Source organism: Aquarana catesbeiana, linkage group LG07, assembly GCF_042186555.1.
Source record: "Aquarana catesbeiana isolate 2022-GZ linkage group LG07, ASM4218655v1, whole genome shotgun sequence".
NCBI classification, from domain to species: Eukaryota; Metazoa; Chordata; class Amphibia; order Anura; family Ranidae; genus Aquarana; species Aquarana catesbeiana.
The window spans coordinates 127,067,560-127,093,860 of NC_133330.1; positions in this window are offsets into that span (position 1 = coordinate 127,067,560).

Below are 26,301 nucleotides of genomic sequence, written 5' to 3' on the forward strand. Positions count from 1 at the left end.
AAAAATGGACAGAGAAAGCAACCCAAAGACCCAGATTCAACAGATATGGCATCAAGTATTGGGGAGGACAGAGAGGAAGAACTGGTAACTGAAACCAGATTAGAATCATCTATTAAAGGGGAAATGGTCACCTTACATGAGGACTTAAATCATGTCTTAAGAAGGGTATAAAAGTACAGAAGAACAACTGGAATTACAAATAATAGCAATAAAAGAAAACAGTAACCTCCGCGCCAGTGGTGTCAATTTTTGAAGAAACCATAAGTGAATCACATATCAAAGAAACGTTCCCAGCAGTGAACATATAAATTAACAAAATAATAAATGTTTAACGACCTATATAAGCTGTTCCCCCAATTTTTGAAAAATCAAAAAATTTAAATATTTTAAATAGATAGGGGGCGCTAGAGGCTATACAATAATGATTAAGTGCAAAGAAAAAAAGAGCGAAAAAAACTTTGCATTCAAAAGTGAAAAATAAATACACACTAACAATGACAATTCACATTTGAGTTACATATTATAGTGATAACAATATTAGTGATTAATTGTCCCCATAAAATAAGTGGTTGAAGTGATATCTTGCAATAGTGCCACAGTCTTGTTGCTGTTAGAAAAAATTCCGTCACCAGAAGAGAAAGAAAGGAATACACCTTGAAGTAATAGATATCTGCTTACCAGATACCAATGACTCCTTTAGTTATAAAGGGAGTCACTAGCGCTTGTGCAGGATTGTGCCTGCTCACATGGACGGCTGGACTATGGATGGTAATTTAGGCATGGATCGTTCCCGTCACAATCGTTCAAGGTATGGATATATAGGAAACAAAAACAGTCTCCATAGCGTAAAACCATTTATTACAAATATAAACAATAAAAATAGCCAAGTGGCCGCTTACATTGGTAGGTGCCTACACGGCACTGGGGCTGCTCGTATGTCAGGGTAACTGTGAAGTCAAAAAAGACCCTTCATATCTCATCCTAGCCGGCGTGCTTTCCAGCCCGCACGGAGGGACAGCCAGAGGATCCGGATGTTGTAAGACAAAAGGACATGTGACCACGTACCGCTCCGGTACATAGTCACATGTCCTTTTGTGTGGCGAACGCAGAATACAAAATGTCGAGACTATACGTTCCATTCCTCTGTGCACGGGACATACTCAAGAAGATTTCTTTTTGGTGGACCATAGAGTGCTCAAAATAGTTGTCAAAACTGAAATTAAGATTGCCACGTTTTCTGATCATGCACCGGTAATGATGGGAATTAAGCTTGAGGGAAAGTTAAATAGAACAACTCCCTGGAGATTAAATTAAGAGTTATTACAGGATAAGGTAGCAGAAGAGAGGATCAGGCAGGAACTGGAATGGCATTTTAAAACCAATGACACGGAAGAAATATCAGAGGCCACTTTGTGGGAGGCCCATAAGGCATATGTCAGAGGTATACTGATTCAACTAGGAACAGAAAAGAAAAAGGCAGGAATAATGAGAAAAAATAACTTGATAAAAGATATTACCGGAATAGAACAGCAACATAAAAAAAGGGAAAGGTAGAGAAGATGGCGATGCTTATACGTAAAAGAGAGGAACTGAAAGAACTAGTTGAGCAAGACACACGGTTGGCGTATAATAAGATTAAAAAGGAAAGGTATCTGTGGGGAAATAAAAATCGGTAATCTCTGGAAAGGATGTTAAAAAATAAAATAACAGCAAATTATATAGAAAAAAAAAACCAAGATAGTACAGGAAAAAATGGTATATAACACAACAGGGATAGCAGAAAATTTTCAAGAATACTATGCAAAATTATATGCCATTAACAAGAACGAAACACCTGAGCAAAAAAATAAATAAAAGAAAGGATAAAATAAGAGCTTTTTTGGAAGAGATAGATCTAAAAGGAATCTGAGGAACAAAGGAATGGGTTGGAGGAACCGGTAACAGAGGAAGAGATAAGGAAAATATTAAAAGAAACCCCCCTGGGTAAGAGTGCAGGCCCGGATGGCCTAACACTATATTACAGAAAGTTCGGAGATATTCTGGTCCCAAAGTTATGTACATATATTAATGGGATAGTACAAAGTGGGCAATAAGGAAGAAGGCTTTAGAGGCGGCCATAGCCATATGACCGAAAGAGGGAAATGATGCTATACTTTGCTCGAGTTATAGGCCAACCTCATTGTTAAATGACGACATCAAGTTGTTTGCCAATGTAATGGCGGGAAGGTTGAGACCACTAATGAGCGAGCTAGTAAATGCCGATCAGACTGGTTTCATACCCGGAAGAGAGTGGGGATAATGGAATCAGGGCATTGTTGGTGATGCACGAAATAAAGGAAGCCGGGACCCCCGGTCTACTCCTGTCAATTGATGCTGAAAAGGCATTTGACAGGGTAGACTGGGGGTTCATGGGAGAGGCCCTTTTGGGAAGGGGTATAGGGAACAGATATATGAAGTGGCTGGGCGCACTTTACGAACACCTCACAACAAGGGTGAATGGCGACGTGTCAGGACTCTTTGAAATGTACAATGGCACTAGACAAGGGTGCCTCCTATCCCCCCTACTGTTCGTACTGTCACTTGAACCATTGCTGGCAAAAATACGACAGCATGTGAACATTAGGGGGCTTAGGTTGGGAGAAGCAGAACATAAGTTGGCCGAATATGCCGACGATATACTGTTTTTCATGACCTGCCCGAGGATAACTCTGCCCAATTTAATAAATAAACTGAAACAGTGCGGAGAATGCCCGAACTTGAAAATAAACCTGGCGAAGTCTGAGATCCTGATTATGGGGGTCCGCCTAGAGGTGGCACTGATATCAGGAGGAGCTCCCATTTGGAGAGAGAAAGCGTTAAATTATCCAGGGGTTAAGATTACAGCGCATAGGGATACGTTGTACCAATCAAACTTCCTGCAATTGCTGAACGAAATTAAGAAGGATTTAAGCAAGAAGCATTAAAACATGTATCTTGGTTGGGGAGAATATATTTAAAATGAGTCTATTGCCAAAAATTATGTACCAATTTCAGATGCTGCCGATCCCTCTTCCACAAGCATACTTTAAAACTTTTCCAAGGTACATCTGGAAGGGGGGGGGGGACCCCCAAGAATAAGTCTACAAACACTAACTAGAGATAGAAAGCTAGGGGGTCTGGGAGTTCCAAATTTAAAGAACTACTACAGAGTGGTTCTCCTTGCACTGGTCATTGACTGGGCAAAATAAAAACAAAAGATGGGTGGAACTGGAAAATACAATTAGTAAGACAGAGTTGGGGAAAATGATTTGGGTGCCAATACACTTGAGGAATATAGGAGAGAAATCACATAAAAATTGAAAGCACTAGAGATGTGGGATATGATACACAAAAAAGAAAAATGGAGATAAAAAACTTGCCATGTATTGCACTGAAGGACACGGAGCATTTTCCACTGGGGAAGAGTGATCTGTTCGGAAACTGGATTAAAAAACAGAATGCTCAACTAAGGGACATAATGGTGAAGGGTAGGTTATGCACATTTCAAGAGTTAAAACAAAAAAAAATATTTAATAGTGATAGATGTGTGGCGATATTCCCACCTAAAACACTTCTTTGAATAACTCCCCAAACCAGTGAGGTCTGTAGATAATTTGTTACCAATGGAGAAACTATGCACGGAGGGTGTAAGGAGAAGGGGGACATCGGTAATATATAAAATCGTGATGGAAGGGGATGGGGTGGGGAAGCCGCCATACATCAGAAAATGGGAAGAGGAATTAGGGACACAGGTGAATGAGTTGGAAGTGAGAAAAATTAGAAGTATGGTGTTTGCAACATCACAGGATAGTAATATGACAGAAAGTAGTTTTAAATGTTTAGCACGGTGGTATATAACCCTACATAAGGCCCACAAATACCAAAAGGAGACCCCACAAGGCTGCTGGAGGGGGTGCGGAGAATGGGGAACTATGCCACATATTTGGTGGACATGTCCCAAAATTAAACAATTTTGGAAAGAAATACAGAAAATAAAAGAGATAACAAAAAAGGAAGCCCAAGAAGACCCGTGGGAATGTTTATTCCATCAGACTAAAACACCTGCCAAACAATATATGAAATTCCTGGTCCCCCCCACTCCTGAATGCAGCCAAAAGTCTAATTCCCAAATATTGGCAAGACACAGAAAGACCTCCAATGAGGAGTTGGAGTAACATCAGACTGGTGATGGTGTTTATAATATAGAGTATCTGAGATTTAGTGGGGAGGGGGGTTGGGAAGGTTTTGAGGGAAAAAAAAAAAAATGGAGAGATTGGCATATATTTAAACAGACAATGAAGTTTGCAGAAATGCTTGGAGCGTCAATAATTCAGAAATAGGTACATTAACCACTTGCTTACCGGGCACTTAAACCCCCCTCCTATCCAGACCAATTTTCAGCTTTCAGCGCTGACGCACTTTGAATGACAATTGCGCGGTCATGCAACACTGTACCCAAATGAAATTTTTATCATTTTTTCCCCACAAATAGAGCTTTCTTTTGGTGGCATTTGATCACCTCTGCGGTTTTTATTTTTTGTTAAAAAAATTTAAAAAGACCGAATTTTTAAAAAAAAAAAAATATTTTTTTTTATATTTTGTTATAAAATTTTTTAAAAGGGTAATTTTTCTCCTTCATTGATGTACGCTGATGAGGCGGCACCAATGGGCACTGATAGGTGACAGTGATGGGCACTGATGGGTGGCAGTGATGGGCACTGATTGGTGGCAATAATGGGCACTGATCTTGTACACTGCTAGGTGGCACTGATTGGCACCACTGGTGGGCATTGTTAGGTGGCAATGGTGGGCATTGATAGGTGGCACTTGTAGGCATTGATAGGTGGCACTTATGGGCATTGATAGGTGGCACTGGTGGGCACTGTGGGCAATGTGATGTGGCAAAGTCAGGTTGCATTGTCAGTGGGTACTGTTGGCACAATTGAGGCACATATGAGGCATTATTGCCTCCTCCTCTTCGGGACCGATGTCCCTTGCTGCTGATCGGCTTTTTTTTCTCCTCGCACTGTCAGCGCGAGGAGAAAAAAAAAACGATCACAGATCTTTTGTTTTGATCATGTGATCAGCTGTCATTGGCTGACAGCTGATCACATGGTAAGGGGCCGGGACCCCACAGATCGGTGATCACCCGAGTCTCAGTGACTCGGTGATCACAGCGCGCTCCACGCGCGCCCTGCAGGGCACATGCACAGGGGAGGCCGTCATATGACGGCCTCCAGGGAATTCAGGTCCGCGCTGTAGCCGTCATTCGGCTATAGCGCGGATGCCAAGTGGTTAAAAGAGGTAGGAAATATAAGATCCAGAGACAGAGGAGGGGAGGGGAGGAGGGGTTTAGTGGAAAATTGTATGTTTCTATAAAGAAGCAGGATTGGGTAGGATGGAAAAGCAATGGGATCCTTCCACTGACATCAATAATGGGTCACTATTCCATTCACTGACACCAACGATGGGGTACTATTCCTCACACTGACACAAATGATGGGTCAATATTCCTTCCACTGACACCAATGTGGATTACTATTCTTTCCCCTGACACCAATGATGGCTCACAATTCCTTCCACTGACACCAATGTGGGTTACTATTCCTTCCCCTGACACCAATGATGGGTCACAATTCCTTCCACTGACACCAAAGACAGTGCACTCTTCCTCCCAGACATCAACAATGAGAAACTATTCCTCACACAGACACCAATGATGGGTCACAATTCCTTCCACTGACACCAATTATGGTGTCAATAACTTCCACTGACACATTATGGGTCACTATTCTTGTCACTGACACCAATAATGGGGACTATTCTTTCCACTGTCAAAAAAAATGGAATAAACTTTCTCCCACAGACACCAACAATGGGGTACTACTACTCTCACTGACACCAATAATAGCTCACTATTCCTCCCACTGACATCAAAGACAGGAAACTCTTCCTCCCAGAACACCAACAAAGGGGTCCTTCCAATGACGCAAATTATGGGTCACTATTCCATCCACTGACACCAACAATGGGGTACTATTCCTCCTACTGACACAAATTACGGCTCCGTATTCCTCCCACTGATACCAATTACGTGTAACTATTCCTCCCACTGACACCAATGATGGGTCACTATTCTTGTCACTGATAATGGGGACTATTCCTCCCACAGACACCAACAACGGGGACTATTCCTTGCACTGACACCAACAATGCGGTACTATTCCTTCCACTAACACCAATGATGGGTCACTATTCCTCCCACTGACACCAACAATGCGGTACTATTCCTTCCACTAACACCAATGATGGGTCACTATTCCTCCCACTGACACCAATGATGCAACTGGGTATTGTTGGGTAACTGAGTATTGTGGAGTAACTACTGTGTATTGAGTACTGAGAGTAATCTGAGTATTACGGTATAACTGAGTACTGCTAAGTTACTGACTGTTGAATACCAGTTGGCAACTGCCTCAATCTTAGCAGGCTCCGGTCGCTGTTGTCCACTGCCTAGTCGATATCCAAGTTACTGTACCTCGGACATCCCTATGCTGTATTTCTCTGGCTTATGGGTTAGTCCTGCAGCCTTGATGTGGTCTAACACGACACCCAGGTGAACCAGATGGTCCTCCCACGTATCACTGTAGATCGCAATGTCGTCCAGATATGCACAAGCATAGTCCTGGAGGCCATCGTGGAGTCGATCTACTATCCTCTGGAAAGTCGCTGGTGGATTCTTCATCCCAAATGGCATTACTTTAGACTGGTATAGGCCAAATGGGATAATGAACGCGCACTTTGGAATTTGCCAGTACCCTTTGCATAGGTCGAGGGTTGTCAGGAACTTTCCCAGAGCAATGCGATTTAACAGATCATCCACCTGGAGCATAGGGTAAGCGTCAGTGGTGGTGCAATCATTTAATCTACGGTAGTCTATGCAGAAGTTAGTCGTGCCGTCCTGCTTCAGTACAAGGACCACCGGGGAAGCCCAGGGGCTGCTGGATGGCTTAATGACTCCCAACTCAAGCATCTCCTCAATCTCACAACGCATTCCCTCTCTCACTGCGTCAGGTATCCGGTAAGCCGCCTGTCTTAGTGGCAGTTGTCCCGTGGTCTCCACTCGGTGCACTGTCATAGTAGTGTAACCAGGGACTGCGGAGAACATTACCCTTCTCTGACTAAGGACCTGTCTAGCTTATTCTTTCTGTGTGGGCCCTAGCTGGTCGTCAATCTTACTCATCTCTATAATAATCCTATTTAGCTCTGGGAGCTCCAGGCAGGGGAAGGTTCTCAGAATCTTCCACAGCTGGTAGCACATATGGCTACCTCTCTTGATCTTTCCCAGTATGCTTTCAACATGTTCCCATGAAAGGTCCGTCGGACTCTTTCATCCGAACATTTAGCCACTAGGTAGGTCGTGTCACAGGGCTTTATCTTGTCCTGCTTGATTGGCCTGAGGGCGAGACCCTTCTGACCAACCTCCAGAATGTGGTTCTGGGCAGTATGATCGTTCCATAGTTTCTGCCTCCTCTGAGCCTGAAGGTTCTCTTGGACAGTGTTCGTGAGCGCCTTCAGTCTGTCCCTAAAATCAAGAACGTATGCTATGATAGAGGACCCTTGGAAATCAATTTCCCCTTCCCAGTGGGCTGGGTGTGTACTGCTAAATGACGGAGTATTGTTGAGTACTTGCGTATTGTTGTGAGTACCCATGTGCTGTGAGTACATGTGTATTGTGAGTATCCATGAGCTGCGAGTACTCGTATGCTGTAAATACACTGACACAACTCCAATGTGGGTTACTATTCCTTCCCCTGACACCCACTGATAGTAATAATGGGGACTATTCCTTCAACTGATACCAAAGATGGGGCACTATTCCTCCCACTGACACCAATGATGGTCACTATTCCTCCCACTGACACCAATGATGTGTCACTATTCCTTTTATTGACATTAAAGACAGGGCATTCTTCCTGCCATACACAAGCAATGGGGTACTTTATCTTCCACTGACACCAAAAACTGGATACTCTTCCTCCCCCATCAACGATGTCTTTCCAATGACACCAATGATGGGTCACTAAGGAATGGGAGGAACCCATTTACACCAATGATTCCTCTCACTGACATCAATGATGTGTCACTATTCTTTCAAGTAACAATAATGAGGTCTACTTCGATGATGGCTCAATAGTCCTCCCACTGACACCAATAATTAGGGTTGTCCCGATACTAGTATCGGTATCGGCACCGATACTGAGCATTTGCCCAAGTACTTGTACTCGGGCAAATGCTCCCGATGCTTCCCCCGATACCTGGACAGTCAGCAGTGATTGGCGTGTGGGGGAGTTACAAGCTTCCCCCCCCCCCCGCGGCTTTCAGCTGCTTAGTGACATACAGCGGTGATCGGTCAAAGAGGCGTGAAAACAGCTCCCTCAGCTCGGTTAGCCGATCGCGAGCCTTAGCATCCCCCTGGCGTTTAATGCCTAAGTTCTTCCTGTTGTAAAGCTGACAGCACCCTCTGGAAATCTATCTGTCTTTCTCCTTTGAGTCTGGAACCCAATGAGATCAGTTTGCCCCTGAGTACCACCTTGTGACTCTCCCAGACAATTCCCTCAGCTAGATCCCCAGACACATTTTCTGCAAAATAGTGCTTAATGGTTTCGGAAACCTTAGCTGCCACAGAGGCGTCATCCAGGAGATTTTCCTTGTGTCTCCAAGACCAAGCCTTCGGTGACCCATCTGGGACCTTAAACACAGCCAGCACAGAGGCATGGTCAGATATAGTGATGTTCCCTATTTCAGTGGATTGCGATAGTTCTAGGCTTCATGATCTACACACATGAGATCAATGCGTGTATATACATCGTGCACCCCTGAATAGTAGCTGTAATCTCTGTCCGACGCATGAAGTGCTCTCCATGTGTCTATAAGAAAGTTATTCTGCAGCGATTTGCGAAAGTGTCTGAGGAAAGCTTGGGAATGGGTAGGACGGCCACAGGATGTGTCCAAAAATGGGTCAGGGCTTACATTAAAATCACCTCCGAGAATTAGGAGGCCCTCCCTAAATTCATTCAGCTTGTCTAACACGGAGTCTATGAAAGAAAGTTGTTTAGCGTTGGGTGCGTAAAGAGTCGCAAAAATTTTATGTTGGACAAGACCCCCTTCACGAAGACATACCTGCCCTGCGGGTCTACCAGGCTCTCTGAAAGTTGGAATGGGCAGGATTTGTGAAATGCAATGGCCGTACCGTGTGATTTAGCCACAGGGGAGTTGCTAAAGAACCATTGGTTGTAAAGATGCGTGGGTATCTTGGGGAGGGATTGTTGTCTAAAGTGGGTTTCCTGCAGGAACACCACCTGGGCCCCTAGACGTTTCAAATCGAGCCAAAGCCTGTTGCGCTTATGTGGAGAGCACAGCCCCCTAGGACAGTACCTGTAGCGATGGCATACCTGAAGCCGATGGCAATCGGTTCGTGTCACCCCCTCTAGGTCCTCCACGCGTGCCCATAGTTGAGAAAGAGGCTACCTGAAGGTCAAAGCAGTAAACGTTTAGTTATCAGAAGCAATATGGGGGACAATGGTAAAAATAAAAAAGGAGGGAGGAAAGGAGAGGGGGAAAGGGGGTAGATTAGGGGAGGGGGGAATAAGGAGAGGAGGGGGTAAGAGAGTGGGAGGGGGGAGAGAGGAGGGAGAGGGGATACTGAGGCTCAAATGCACAACAGGGGCTGCACTTTGTCTAGCAGGCCCGGTATATTGCACAGTAATGAACTACACAGCCAACCCAGGGGGGCAAAGAACTGCCCATGTGTTGGCTCAGGGTCCCTCTAGGGACTGTCACCTCATAAGGTGAGGCCTAAGTGGGGTACGCGGGCAGCCACCAAGGGGTCGCGGCGCCCATTGCCTCGTCCAGTCCAATAAAACATAAAAACAGGGTGAGAACGTGGAGTATACAAACTTGTATTCCCCAAAAGTGTAATACACAGGATCCAAACCATGGGCTGAGTAACAAACTCCTCAGTCCTTCATATATCAGGAAGCTCAATGTGAAGCTACATAACAATACAAAGAACCCATAGAACAGTATCTTTCAAGAAGAGGTTCAGTACTTACAGCATTGCGTCCATTGGGTCCTGTGCCCCAACCAGAATGTTAATGAAGGAAAGGGGGTGATCTGTGGCCCTTTCAAGGGACTAGAGATGTGTTAGCAGCGGCGCAGTCAGTCGCTTGTAGCAGAGGTACCCGGGGAGGGATCTTCCGCTTGCCTTTGGCGACCACGGGAGCGTCGACTTTCGACCTCCGGGATCCACGGCTGAGGTAGTTGAGGAATCGGAATGTCCGGTATGTTGCGCCAATCCGGGAAGTCCACAGGGCCAAGCTCCAGGGTGTGTAAGAAGCGGGAGAGATCATCTTTAGAGCGCAGCACAGCCCAACGGCCATTTTTGGACGCCTGAAGGCTGAACGAGAAGCCCCAGCGGTATGTGAGACCTGCTGCTTGGATTTCCGCCAGGAGTGGGCGTAGGGTCCGTCACTGCATTAGGTTGCGTCTAGAGAGGTCTTGATAGAAGGACAGCTGGGCTCCAACAAAGTCAAAGACCGGCCTGTTGCGCATCTTTTGCATAATGCGGTCCTTTAGGGTAAATTTATGGAGTTTGCAAATAACATCCCTAGGATTCTCCGGATCTTCAGATGGGGGCCTGAGTGCCCTGTGAGCCCTGTCTATCTCAATCGGGATCGTAGGCGGCAGGCTCAAAATTTCACAAAACACTCCTTGCAGCGTAGGGATAATCTTTAGGCCCGGTAGCTTCTAGGAGGCCGCGTATGCGAATGTTCGCAAGCCGGCTGCGATTTTGCATGTCATCTAATTGACATAAGAGGGCTTAAATTTGGTGAGTGTGGCTCACAGACTGCTCTCTGAGCTGGGAAATGGCGGGCACAGTATCATCAAACTTCTGCTCCAAAGTCTCAACCCTGTGACCCAGCTCAGTGGTGTCTGTTTTCGATTGTTCAATGTCCTGCTTGAAGGCACTCTCAATCCTGCTGGCAAAGCGCTCCAGGTCTTCTTTAGTGGGGAGAGACCACAGGTGCTGCCTGATATCCCTGTCTTCAGCCAGGTCTGCAATGTCTGTCCCCCTGTCCTGTGGCGAGATGGAACAGGGGGATGTAGGGGAGATGGATTCACTCACCATCCTTGGAGAGGGGACAGGAGACAGCGCTGGCCGTGCAGGCTGTGCCTCATGTTGCTGCTGCGTGGCTGTTCATTCCGGTGCCATCTTGGATTTTCCCCTCTGCTGACGGGGGGGGGGGGCTTGGAAAGGAACGATCCCTGGCTGTGTGAGTGGGCTCTTTTCTACTGCGATGAACCCCGGCACTGCTGTGACATGCCCTGGGTAGAAATCAGGGGGATAATCACCCCTGTAGCTGCTGATAAAGCTGCAGGCTAGACGGAGCTCAGGCACAGCACGTCTTTACTCCTCCATAGCCAGGCCACGCCCCACCCATGAGCATCATTCTAACTTCTTTTGGTGAATTGATCCATCAACATAGACTAGGAGGACAACACATGAGAGGTAAGTTTAAACTGAGAGTCAATAAAAGCAGTGGTGAAGAATCCATACCTGGCTGATGCAGAACTTTTATAAAGTAGCAAACATTGTCCATTGATCTAAATACTAAACCAAGCCAGCACTGGCTTGAATGGACTGTATGTCACAGTTTGGTTCCATGGCTGCTTTAGAATATGCAAGACATTTTGACCCTAAGCAGGTTTAGTGAATAAACATCCAACGTAGGTTATGTTAACTACAGAGAACACTGGGCTAAAATCCACATACCGGTGTAATGCTCATGTAGAAAAAGCACTAAGAGCAATTTATACCTTGCAAGAAACTGTACTTTTTTTGTCTGCGGTAGAAAGTACTAAATTCTGGGAATACCAACTTCTGATCTCATAATTAGAAATTACCGACCGTTGAAATCTGCTGCACAAACTACTGCGCTAATCACTACTAAACTCCTTACATGCTATTGATTATTTCACAACTACTGGAATCTAATCTCTGCAAAGAACTTGGCTCTAAACTTTCCTGTATTGAATAAGGTACTGAATTTCTGTGCAGTTCAATGTACCGAACTCCGAGGTAAAGACAAATGAACTCTGATCTCTCTGGTGCCAAATAGTGAAATCTCAACTCAAAACTAATTTCTGATCTCTATGGTACCAAGTCTTCAAATATTTTAAAATACTGAATGCTTAAATCTGTGATACAGACAAATGCGGTATAATATATTAAACTGTGCTTTACAAACTATTGAACAATTGGCAATCTACTCATATCTGATCTCTGTAGTACAAAGAAATTTTACTGCTGTAGCATTAAAAAAAAAAAATACCAATCTGTACACTGGACACTAAGCCTGAAAACTACTAAACGCCGATTGTTGCAGTACAAACTACAGAACACTGCAGTACTAAACTTTGCGAAACAAAACTACTGAACTGTTTTTTTTCTGCTGTATAAATAACTGAACTGTACTTCAACTGTAAAAACGATTGAAATCTGCAGTAAAAACGAAGCTCTGTAGTACAAACTACCACAAACTACTCAAGCTCGCGTTGAAAAAAAGAACTGAACTCAGGGGACAAACTAATACGAAGTATAGAAAACTGCTGTACAAGCCACTGAACTATTTCTATTTCTACTATTCTGATGAAGGCTGTACTCCTATAAAAAGTGTTAAAGCGTCCTATAACAGAGCTTTAAAAGTCAAACACATTATTATATGCATACAAACGCTTTAATATGTAGCTTACGTTTTCATGGGATATTAACTCAAACCTGTTTATGATTGTTTTTTTTTTTGTACTCTGAGTTCAAAAACCATGTCACACGTTTGATTTCTATAATACATTGGTCTATCCAACAATTCAGCTATTGCTGAACGTGTATAAAAATAGTCCTTGGCTCTATAGAGTTTAAGCTGCTCTCTTAAAAGCAAACGTGTCAGGCACAATTAAGCAGTTTTATAGCCCTAGTGATCTTAGTGATCCATAATGTTTAAATTAGAAAAACTATTCCATGTGGTAAGTGTTAGTTAATATTGAGGGTACTGACTAACACTCAGCACATGAAGTACTTTTCCTAATGAATGAGAAGTAATCACGTAGTAGTGACACAAATGATAAGTCACTTATTCCTCTCACTTACACCACTGACGGGTCACTATTTTTTCAACTGACACCAATAATGGGGACTATTTCATCCACTGGCGACAATGGGGTACTGTTTCTTCCACTGACACCAATGATGGGTCATTATTCCATGTCCCTGACACAAATTATGTGTCACTCTTCTTTCCATGGTCACCAATAATGAGGACTATTTCTTCCACTGACCCCAAGAATGGGAAAATCTACCTCCCGCATCACCAACAATGGGGTACTAATTCCTTCCACTGACACCAATGATGGGGTACAATTCCTCCCACTGACACCAATGATGGGTCACTATTCCATCCATTGACACTAATGACAGCACATTCTTCCTGCCAAGCACAGGGGGAGGTGGAAGGGGGCAAACGGCAGCTCTATGGTGCCTGTGGACCATGCGATCTCCCTGGGGTTTGTAGTTCTCCTCTCGAGTGTATACACTGTAGAAGGGAGGGGCCTCTGACCCGGGCAGCTATCAGCAAGAGAGTGTACAAGTAGAGCGACTCACTTGTACACACTGCAGAGTAAAACTGATAGCTACCCGGGTCAGAGCCCTCCCCCTCTCCACTGTATACACTTGGGAGGAGAACTACAAGCCCTGCAAACACCATAGAACTGCCGATCGCCGCCTCCCACTCCCCCCACTGCATCCCAAACTGAAAGCCAGAGGTGCAGTGGGAGATGTCGGGTCTTGGCCCCCCCCACAGCAGCAGAACGGCAGGGCCCAGTTGCAATTGTGACTGCTGCGACTCTGAAAGTTCCACTGGTCACTATTCCTTCTACTGACACCAATGATGGATAACTATTCCTTCCACTGACACCAATGATAAACCAGATACGGGATACTTTTCCTGCCAATGTGGTACAATTCCTCACACTGACAGACACCAACAACTTCCTCCGCATACGCCAATTTTTGCGAGTGTAACTCTGTTGTAAACTCTTCCAGATCACATAATTGAAGAGACTGTTATTTGAAGCACCACTTCCCTGCAGCTTGGCAACAATTGAGGCACACATGTTCTTTACATTTTTAAATTTGAATTGAGAAAGAAGAGATTGAGCATTTGCATGAGATTCTCGACATCTAAAACAAAGCAACATTTTCATTTAACAAATGTGAACCTCAGTTTAAGCATTATTCAACAGTTTTGCTCTCAGTTCTTAACAAAGAGAGGACACAATAGAAGGAGGAAAAGGGAATGCTGCTCACCCCTAATGATTAGAGCAAAAATGGAAGGAAGGTTTCCCCAGGTGGGGTTTTTAGGCAGCAGGATTAAAGTATTGAATCAATGTTGTAAAAAAAAAAAAGATTTATGTTTTATTGTACAAAAGTTACTTCAACACAATGGTTAAAAAAATGAGCTCCAATATAGAGTGTTTACAAGTCTCGTGACATCCGACACGCATGATACAAACATATTTTCATAACAACATAGTATATATATTGTCAATATCAGAAAAATGGACCTGTCGCGTTTCGACCTATATATCCCAGGTCTTCTTCAGAGGTCAGTCTGCTAAAAAATATATAACAAGAGTACATATATAAGAACTTGATTACATGTATTTTTAGAAAAGATATACCATATTCTATATAACATAGTTACCCAATAATGCGTGTCCTAAGACGATAAGCTTCCTATAAAAGAGTCCCCTTAAAATCAAAAAAATTGCCTGCTCACTTTCCCCTAGGGGACCTGCGGCGCCCCCACCGGCGCAGCCTCCAACACCAGGGCAAAAAAACAAAGATGTGGCTTACGAGAGGTCACACCAGAAATCGCCCCTCATATGTATGCCTGGACCACATGATCGGTCGGGAAGAAGGCGACACCTGCAGCAGAAACCCAGAGGGAAAACATATTTAGGAATCACATACATAATGTGTATTCAAACATTGGATTAAGAAGTATTTACTTAGTCCAAAAATAGCATAAGTCTGTATGCATATCTCATACACCGACTATAACCTTATAATATTGGGTATATATATGTGAGATATTGATGGATGAATCGTGCATAAAAATAATTGGAGAACCAAAGGTTGAAACATAAAGGAAGGCATGCCCAAGTAATGTGCATGAGCTAGTTTATAATACTAGTAAGGAGTGATTATATCAAGGTGGTGATTAATATTTTGGCTCTAGAGGTGAAAACATCCAAGTGAAGTGAATGCCAAAGTGTATGGCAGACAGGAAAAAATGAAACAGTGCAAAGGGTGTCATGCTGAAACAAGTAAAATAGTGAAAAAGTGCCCACAATGAAAAGTGACAAATAATCTTAAATGTATTACCTAATATCAGTGTACTAGTAAATGTGAAGCCGCACTGTGTTGTCCTGTGTGCTTGGACTCAATTGTGACCTAACCCGGGATTGGCCACAGGATTTATCAGGCTCAATAAGCGCCCGTCCAAGCAAAGTTAGCAAATCTGAAAGTATATAGAATAAGGGTGATATTGTATACAAAAAAAATAAATGAGGCGTATGTTATATATATATATATATATATATATATATATATATATATATATATATATATTTTATCAGTATGGTAGACCATTCCATATAGGACAACGTCAGTGCGGAAGCACATTATAAGTAAGTGTACTTACAAGGTGAAAGCTGCAGGAAAATCCACCAACCAGATAGAGAGCTTGCCAGTGTTTGTGCTTCAGAAAGATATATATCCCCTTATTTATAGGCGTGTATCCATCGGGAGCAGATTCATCTCAGGTGTAAGCGCCTCCCCCCACTCATTGGACCGATCCATAGGACCGTGCTGGAGGGCATGACCGCCAAACGGCAGCCTTGTGTGGCCCCACCGGCGTTCGGGACGAGCCGGAGCCCTGTCCCTGACGTCATCATCGACATAATCAGGCGACGCATCATGTGGCACGCGCGGGCCCCCGCGCATGCGCAGTGAGCGGGAGCGTCCGAGGATGTCCCCGAACGCCCCTGGCAAGGGAGGAAGTATCCCCAATGTGGCAGCCAGGGCCAGCCTGGGTGACCAATGGGGAAGGCGGCCCCCCCCCCTTGCCGGGAAGGCACATCAAAGGGAAAGAAAACCCCGGCTCAGAGGTCATGGCAGCGGAGCGGTCACACCTCACAGGGGGAGGGGCAAGCAAAAACAGAAAAAACAGGGGAAGAGGAAGAAATGATCATTATTTATATTCACTTCATTAATGGAGATAAATGTATAAGGGACTAATAGTCCATCGCATTCATGGACATACCATCCTAAACTGATATACACATTGATTTACAATGTAAATGATCGCGATCAAATGACTTTCTTGGATGTCAAGCTAGGACGCACCCCGGAAAATAAGATTTCAGGCACCCTATTTCAGAAAAGCACTGCAGGCAATACAGTGCTGCATGCGGACAGCTTTCATCCCACAGTATTGAAAAGGTCGATCCCGTATGGACAATACCTGCGTTTATGCAGGAATTGCTTGGACGATGCCCTTTTCAAACAAGAAGCCTATAACTTGCAAACTAGACTGTTGGCACGAGGCTACAGCCGCTCCTGCCTCCGGAAAGCTTACAACAGAGCGGCTGCACAATCCCAGTGTGAACTTCTATTTAAAAAGAAGGCAACGGATGGCCCTGGTATGGATCCTACCAGGATCATCCTGCGATTCTCTAGACAACACCAGGTGGTCAGTAACATCATCCAAAAACACTGGCCCATACTCATGGATGATCCAAAGGTTCGTAGCTTCATTTCCAATAAACCATCAATTACTTATAGACGTGCTACCTCGCTAAGAGACAAATTGGTCCAAAGCGAGTTCAAGGATGAACAAAAAAGATCCAAACATTGTTCAACCTTGGGATCATTTCCATGTGGATACTGCTCTTCTTGCCAATATATAAGACGTGATAAAATCTTCCGCCTTCCAAACGGGGTACTTTTCAAGCCTAAGCACTTTACCAACTGCCAAACACGAGGGATTGTATACCTCATGTCATGCGAGTGCAGCGCTTACTATGTTGGCAAAACCAAACAAGAATTCCACCGTCGGATGTCTAAGCATATTTATCACATGCAGATTGGTAATCACTATCTACCATTAGGTCGACATGTAGTGACAGTACACAATTACAGGATGCCCAAAGTATCCTTCACCGCCCTCGATCGGATACATATACCGAATCGAGGCGGTGTTCGGAAGAAAATTTTGTTACAACACGAACAGAGGTGGATATTCAAATTAAATGCCACCTCGTTCCCGGGGTTGAATGAGGCCATCTCGTTTGCCCCGTTTTTAAAAGGTTTTGTGTCTGGGAAGACTCATTAGAGCCTTTTTTGGCCCTTCTTGACCAATAAAGAGCCATCATGTTTTCACATAGGTCCTCCCTTGTTCCCTTTTCGAAGACCTATCTTCCCCCTCCCCCTTAGAGATATTTATGATTGTCAATTATCATGAATTGATTTTTTATGTATCAATAGATACACATTTGTGTCTTCCTCTTCCCGTTTTTTCTTTTTGCTTGCCCCTCCCCCTGTGAGGTGTGACCGCTCCGCTGCCATGACCTCTGAGCCGGGGTTTTCTTTCCCTTTGATGTGCCTTCCCGGCAAGGGGGGGGGGGGGAGAGCCGCCTGTACGGCTGGCTCCTCCTCCCCCCTTCCCCATTGGTCACCCAGGCTGGCCCTGGCTGCCACATTGGGGATACTTCCTCCCTTGGGGACATCCTCGAACGCTCCCGCTCACTGCGCATGCGCGGGGCCCCGCGCATGCCACGTGATGCGGACGCGTCGCGTGATTACGACGATGATGACGTCAGGGACGGGGCTCCGGCTCGTCCTGAACGCCAGGGGGGCCACACAAGGCTGCCGTTTGACGGTCATGCCCTCCAGCACGGTCCTATGGATCGGTCCAATGAGTGGGGGGAGGCGCTTACACCTGGGTTGAATCTGCTCCCGATGGATACACGCCTATAAATAAGGGGATATATATCTTTCTGAAGCACAAACACTGGCAAGCTCTCTATCTGGTTGGTGGATTTTCCTGCAGCTTTCACCTTGTAAGTACACTTACTTATAATGCGCTTCCTCACTGTCGTTGTCCTATATGGAATGATCGGTCTACCATACTGATAATATATATATATCATACGTCTCATTTATTTATTTTTTTGTATACAATATCACCCTTATTCTATATACTTTCAGATTTGCTAACTTTGCTTGGACGGGCGCTTATTGAGCCTGATAAATCCTGTGGCCAATCCCGGGTTAGGTCACAATTGAGTCCAAGCACACAGGACAACACAGTGCGGCTTCACATTTACTAGTACACTAATATTAGGTAATACATTTAAGATTATTTGTCACTTTTCATTGTGGCCACTTTTTCACTATTTTACTTGTTTCAGCATGACACCCTTTGCACTGTTTCATTTTTTCCTGTCTGCCATACACTTTGGCATTCACTTCACTTGGATGTTTTCACCTCTAGAGCCAAAATATTAATCACCACCTTGATATAATCACTCCTTACTAGTATTATAAACTAGCTCATGCACATTACTTGGGCATGCCTTCCTTTATGTTTCAACCTTTGGCTCTCCAATTTTTTTTATGCACGATTCATCCATCAATATCTCACATATATATATATACCAATATTATAAGGTTATAGTCGGTGTATGAGATATGCATACAGACTTATGCTATTTTTGGACTAAGTAAATACTTCTTAATCCAATGTTTGAATACACATTATGTATGTGATTCATAAATATGTTTTCCCTCTGGGTTTCTGCTGCAGGTGTCGCCTTCTTCCTGACCGATCATGTGGTCCGGGCATACATATGGGGGGCGATTTCTGGTGTGACCTCTCGTAAGCCACATCTTTGGTTTTTTTGCCCTGGTATTGGAGGCTGCGCCGGTGGGGGCGCCGCAGGACCCCTAGGGGAAAGTGAGCAGGCAATTTTTTTGATTTTAAGGGGACTCTTTTATAGGAAGCTTATCGTCTTAGGACACGCATTATTGGGTAACTATGTTATATAGAATATGGTATATCTTTTCTAAAAAGACATGTAATCAAGTTCTTATATATGTACTCTTGTTAAACATTTTTTAGCAGACTGACCTCTGAAGAAACCTGGGATATATAGGTCGAAACGCGTCAGCTATATTTTTCTGATATTGACAATATATATACTATGTTGTTATGAAAATATGTTTGTATCATGCGTGTGGGATGTCAAAAGACTTGTAAACACTCTATATTGGAGCTCATTTTTTTAACCATTGTATTGAAGTAACTTTTGTACAATAAAACATAAATCTTTTTTTTACAACATTGATTCAATACTTTAATCCTGCTGCCTAAAAACCCCAGCTGGGGAAACCCTCCTACCATTTTTGCTCTCAGTTCTTTTACTCTTGGAGACTCTTGTTTTGCCATCAATGTTATAGATGGTTGATTTCAGAAATCTATAGAAACTACAAAGTGCATCATCATAGGATAGGTTAAAAACAAAATGAACTTTGAAAATTTCATCAAAAGCACCCAGAGAACAAACTGCTTCACAAGGAATAAGCTTCTGACACCAACAATTCCTTAGGCCCCATAAACATTTTTAGATTTTCTGCAGATTTTTGTCTTCAGATTTACCAAAACCATGTGTGTCTCTCTGGGGGATGTCTATGGTGCAGGCTCTCTGGATACATTACCTATTCCTGGATACCGTCTTACTGGAATGTATTGGTGTGGCTCTGATCTGCATACCCTTTACAGGTTTAAACAATTATTAAATGCAAAAAGGTAAAAGCATAGAATGACACGCTGACGTCACCTCATTTCCTGGAAGGAGGGGTTTGTCTGATTGTGCACTGGCCAGCACATCAGACTTTAGGCTCTTATTGATGCTACCATTGTAAGTGTAATATTTTAAAGTTTAATAAATGTAAAAAAGGTTTTACACTATTTGGAGCCTTTTTTTTTCTATGTACCACGTGCACCCACTTCACCGCGTGTACCACGTGCACCCGGCGGGTCTGGGCTTGTAAAGAGGCGGCCTGAAGAGTTTTGAGTGTGCTCACTGTGTATTGGAACCAAGCTGTGTTGAAACTACAATGCTTCCCTTGATCCTCTGTAACGGGGGATCACGGTTATCCGGTAAGGAGTGATTTCTTCTATTTGGTGGTGGATTCACCACAACTCTTGACAGCATTTGGAGACGTCATTGTACATGTGGATGGACTTTATTATTATTTGAGCACTGGTGGACTTTATATTTGATTGAGAATCTATATGATTATCATTTATGATTCAAAGGTTTGGCGCGATTCTATTTTTCTATTGATTTACTTTCACTGTGTTTGCGTTATACAGGAGAATTGCAGCTTCCGATTTATTTGAGATTCATTTTCTATATATTTTTTTCTATTTATTTCTATTTAGTTTTCTTAGCGCAGTTTCTTCACTTTTTTCCCCATGTAGTGCAAGGGCCTCCCTGATTGCATACAAATTGAAACTCTTAAGGTTTGTTGTGGAAATTTTATGAAGATGTATTTTTTTTTTTTTTTTTTTTCTTTTTTTTCCTTTTTTAGCCACATCAGTTACTATATCCAGAGACTGCCTTCAGAGTAATATTCATATGTGTCTCTAATCCAGTCACATCATTGTGGCCCTTCAAAGATTTTTTTTTTTTTGTAAGGTATTGTATAACCATAAGCATTTTAGTGTATAGTTAGTTATAAGAGTACCGCAATACAAATGTAAAGCCTATATCCTGCCTCTCGGGATCAATTGGCCACGTAGCCTCGTATTGCTATTGTGCGTGTTTATGCATTGGTACTTCTCTTACTCGTGCACCCCCCCCCCGCCCCCCTTTTAACCCCCCCCTATTAAGCCCCCATATTTCTAAGGCACATACTTTGGCCAATATTAATTCAATACATTGTTCTCTCTCGGCTCTAACCTCTAAGCTACTACTCGCTCAGCCTCGCTCCATTAGTGGGGAGAACAGGTATAGTCAGTACTAGGTTAACACTGCTGATGGACAAGGCATTGCTTGGATCCACGGGTTCCACATTTTCGCAAACTTATTGTAGTTGCCTAACCTAGTGTAGAATGTTCTTTCACTCCACACAGTGGAGTTGACGGTTCTAATCCAGTCTTCCGGAGTAGGGGGAGTTCTTGATTGCCAAAACTGTGCAATTAGTTTCCTGGCCTGGAACAGACATCTTGCTACCACTACCACCGTGCTTCTATCTCCCAGTCCATTGGTGACGTGTCCCAGCACACAGGTTTTCGGATCTAACTCTAAGTTAGTTTTAAACGTGGTATTTATTTTCTTTAAAATCTCAGGCCAGTACCTAACTAGTTTTGGGCACCTCCAGAACATATGGATTAAATCGCCTGTATTTCCACATCTAGGGCACTCATCATTAGCTCTGCGACCAAATATAAAAAGCTTTTTCGGTGTGTAGTAGGATCTGTGCAGCAGCATCAAGTGGGAGACTTTTTGCGCGGGAGAGACCGACACCTCTGGTCCAAGTTCCAGAATCCTTTTCCACTGCGTGTCCGTGATCTCCCCCACGTCAGCCACCCACCTGTCCCTGCCCCCAGGAAAGCCTGCCTGTGTGTTTATTTTCTTTATTAATTGGGTATATATCACTGTGATTAACCCCTTGGAGGTCTCTGATTTTATTATTGTTTGTAATAATGGGATCTTGCACCATATGGGGGGTTGCCTTCCGAACTGTTTACTCAAGGCGTGCCTAATCTGTAGGTAGCTGAAAAATACTTGGTTTGGCAGCCCATACTCATGCCTCAGTTCCTCGAAGGGTTTCAGGGTGTCCCCCTCGTATAGTTGTATCAGTCGGCATATCCCACTCCTTTCCCACAACTTGTTCCTATCAACTGATAATAGTTCCTGCAGGAACCTATTATTCCAGATTGGTGAGTATTCCGAGATTCCCTTGTACCCCATTATTCGCTTAGCTGCCTGCCAAACTTTGGTAATCATTTTAAGTGTTGGGATCTCTCGTTGTAACGAGTCAGCCTCCAGTGCTTCGACTAGTGAACTATGAGGGCTTCCCTGTAGGATAATTTGAGCACTCTTGCCTCCCCCTCCATCAGTGGCGCATCCGCCAATTTGTTGCAGCTGGGCAGCCAAAAAGTAGGCGTACGGGTGGGGGATCCCCAATCCCCCCTCCGTATCGGGGCACTGTAATTTTTGCAAGCCTATCCTGGCCTGCCCTTTTTTCCAAATTAATTCCCTAAAGAGGGATTGAATTCTTTGGAACCACTTCTCCCCAATCCACACTGGTGAATTGTGGAGAAGATATAACAACTGGGGCATGAAGATGTATTTTAATATGTATTGTCATAGCGTCTCCCAGTGATCGTTCTCCCGCAACCCGCTCTAAAGAGAAGTTCCTTAGGTTGGAGAGAAGTGTTTGCGGAGTGGGGATATGTCTGCCAGCAAAGGGTCCCTGTGCGATGCACAGAACAATCGCCTGGCAGGGGGGGGGGGTGTTCGCTCTGCAAAGACATTATCGGTTTAGCGGATGTGCGCTTGTGTCACCCTTGTATGCCTGATCAACATATTTGGGGTGCCATGAGATACACCGGCAGGTAATCTCCCATCAGCAGGAAACGACAGTATAGTCTGGGTATGCGTTGTTCTCTGAACAAATGCAGAATAAAGATTCACAAACGATAAAAAACGGGATTCTTTGAATCGTTGTGGTCAGGAGAAGTGTTCATAATCTCAGGCTTCCTGTGATCATGCTGAGGATAGTACAAAACATATTACAGCACACACATTCAAGAATGACATTTCCTGCAAGGCTAGTTAACCACTTGCCGACCGCCTAACGCAGATATACTGCGGCAGAATGGCACGGGCGGGCAAAATCACGTACCTGGTACGTGATCTGCTTCCCGAGGGCGGTCGTCTTCATTAGGGGAGCGATCCAGGCTGAGGGGGAGACCACTCATTCGTGGCCCCCCCTCGCGATCGCTCCCAACGAATGAAAATCTTCCTCTGCTGCTGTAATGTAAACAGCGGCAGAGGAAGTGATGTCATCTCTCCTCGAGTCGGTATTTTCCATTCCAGCGCCGAGGAGAGAAGACATCTAAGTGCACAACACTACACTTACAGTAAAACACACTAGGCACACATTTCACCAGCCATCACCCCCCCTGATCACCCCCCTGTCACAGTGACACCAATAGCAATTTTTTTTTCTGATTACTGCACTGGTGTCAGTTTGTGACAGTTATAAGTGGTAGAGCAGTTAGTGTTAGCCCCCTTTAGGTCTAGGATACCCCCCTAATAAAGTTTTAACCCCTTGATCACCACCCGTTGCCAGTGTCAGTAAGCGATCATTTTTCTGATCGCTGTATTAGTGTCACTGATGACGCTAGTTAGAGAGATAAGCATTTAGGTTCGCCGTCAGCGTTTTATAGCATCAGGGACCCCATATACTACCTAGTAAAGGTTTTAACCCCCTGATTGCCCCCTAGTTAACCCTTTCACCAGTGACCACCGTATAACTGTTACGGGTGACACTGGTTAGTTAGTTTATTTTTTATAGTGTCAGGGCACCCGCCGTTTATTACCTAATAAAGGTTTAACCCCCTGATCGCCCGGCGGTGATATAAGTTAGGTTTTAGGGTCAGATAGGGTCTGCGTCGCCCCAGGCAGCGTCAGGTTAGTGCCAGTAGCGCTAACACCCATGCACGCACCATACATCTCCCTTAGTGGTATAGTATCTGAACGGATCAATATCTGATCAGATCTATACTACCGTACCCAGCAGTTTAGGGTTCCCAAAAATGCAGTGTTAGCGGGATCAGCCCAGATACCTGCTAGCACCTGCATTTTGCCCCCCCGCCCGGCCCAGCCCACCCAAGTGCAGTATCGATCGATCACTGTCACTTACAAAACTCTAAACACAACTGCAGGGTTCGCAGAGTCAGGCCTGATCCCTGCGATCGCTAACAGTTTTTTTGGTAGCGTTTTGGTGAACTGGCAAGCACCAGCCCCAGGCAGCGTCAGGTTAGTGCCAGTAGCGCTAACACCCACGCACGCACCGTACACCTCCCTTAGTGTTACTGCAGTGCTGGTTTGACTACGACCGGAGTGTACTAGGCCGCTGGTGCTTGCCAGTTCACCAAAACGCTACCAAAAAAACTGTTAGCGATCGAAGGGATCAGGCCTGACTCTGCGAACACTGCAGTTATGTGTTTAATGTTTTGTAAGTGACAGTCCCATAAGTGCAGTTCAAGCTGGTGAGGTGGCAAGCACAAGTAGTGTCCTGCTGCCACCAAGAAGAAGACAAACACAGGTCCGTTGTGCCCATAATGCCCTTCCTGCTGCATTCACCAATCCTAATTGGGAACCCACCACTTCTGCAGCACCCGTACTTCCCCCATTCACATCCCCAACCAAATGCAGTTGGCTGCATGAGAGGCATTTTTTTTATGTCCTCCCGAGTACCCCTACCCAACGAACCCCCCCAAAAAAGATGTTGTGTCTGCAGCAAGCGCGGATATAGGCGTGACACCCACTATTATTGTCCTTCCTGTCCTGACAATCCTGGTCTTTGCATTGGTGAATGTTTTGAACGCTACCATACACTAGTTGAGTATTAGCGCACACTTTTACAGGGTCTCCCAAGATGCCATCGCATTTTGAGAGACCCGAACCTGGAACCGGTTACAGTTATAAAAGTTACCGTTACAAAAAAAAGTGTAAAAAAAATAAACAAAACAAAAATAGTTGTCGTTTTATTGTTCTCTCTCTATTGTTCTGCTCTTTTTTACTGTATTCTATTCTGCAATGTTTTATTGTTATTATGTTTTATCATGTTTGCTTTTCAGGTATGCAATTTTTTATACTTTACCGTTTACTGTGTTTAATTGTTAACCATTTTTTTGTTTTCAGATACGCCATTCAGCTGCAGCGCAGATCTATCTTGACAGCAACAGCGTTTGCTCCCACGATACATAAAGCCGTGACTCCAGCACTGTCGGAGGTGATATATGCCGAAGCATGGGGGCAGCAGGGGCGGAGGAGCGATTTGCTCCTAACTTTTGGGGCGGATGCCCCCATGCTTTGGCATATATAAATGGTGCATGTATGCCCATCATTAGAAGTGGGTGGATGAAGGGAGGTATTCTAATGGTGGGCATACCCACCAATCAATCTCATTTTTTCGTTCAGCCCACAGGCTGCATGAAAAAAAAAAAAAAAAAAAAAAAAAAAGATTACAATATATGCCCAACAAAGACCAGCAACGTACTGGTATGTTGCTGGACTTTGAGTGGTTATACCAGAATGATGCCTGCAGGTTTAGGTATCATCTTGGTATCATTCTTTTCAGCCAGCGGTCGGCTTTCATGTAAAAGCAATCCTAGCAGCTAATTAGCCTCTAGACTGCTTCCATGTTTTTCTCTGGCTCTCCTGTCCCAGCAGGGAACCTGAGAATGCAGCCGGTGATTCGGCCAGCTGACCATAGAGCTGATCAGAGACCAGAATGGCTCCAATCATCTCTATGGCCTAAGAAACCGGAAGCTACAAGCATTTCATGGCTTAGATTTCGCCGGATGTAAACAGCGCCATTGGGAAATTGGGAAAGCATTTTATCACACTGACCTTGGTATGGTCAGATGCTTTGCGGGCAGAGGAGAGATCTAGGGTCTAAAAGACCCCATTCTTTCAAAAAAAAAAAAAAAAAGAGTACCTGTCACTACCTATTGCTATCATAGGGGATATTTACATTCCCTGACATAACAATAAAAAATGATAAAAAAAACAAAAAAACGAAAGGAACAGTTAAAAAAAAAAAAAAAAAAAAAAAAAAAAGCACCCCTGTCCCCCCCTGCTCTCGTGCAAAGGCGAACGCAAGCGTTGGTCCGGCATCAAATGTAAACAGCAATTGCACCATGCATGTGAGATATCACCGTGAAGGTTAGATCAAGGGCAGTAATTTTAGCAGTAGACCTCCTCTGTAAATCTAAAGTGGTAACCTGTAAAGGCTTTTAAAAATGTATGTAGTTTGTCGCCACGGCACGTTCGTGCGCAATTTTAAAGCTCGGC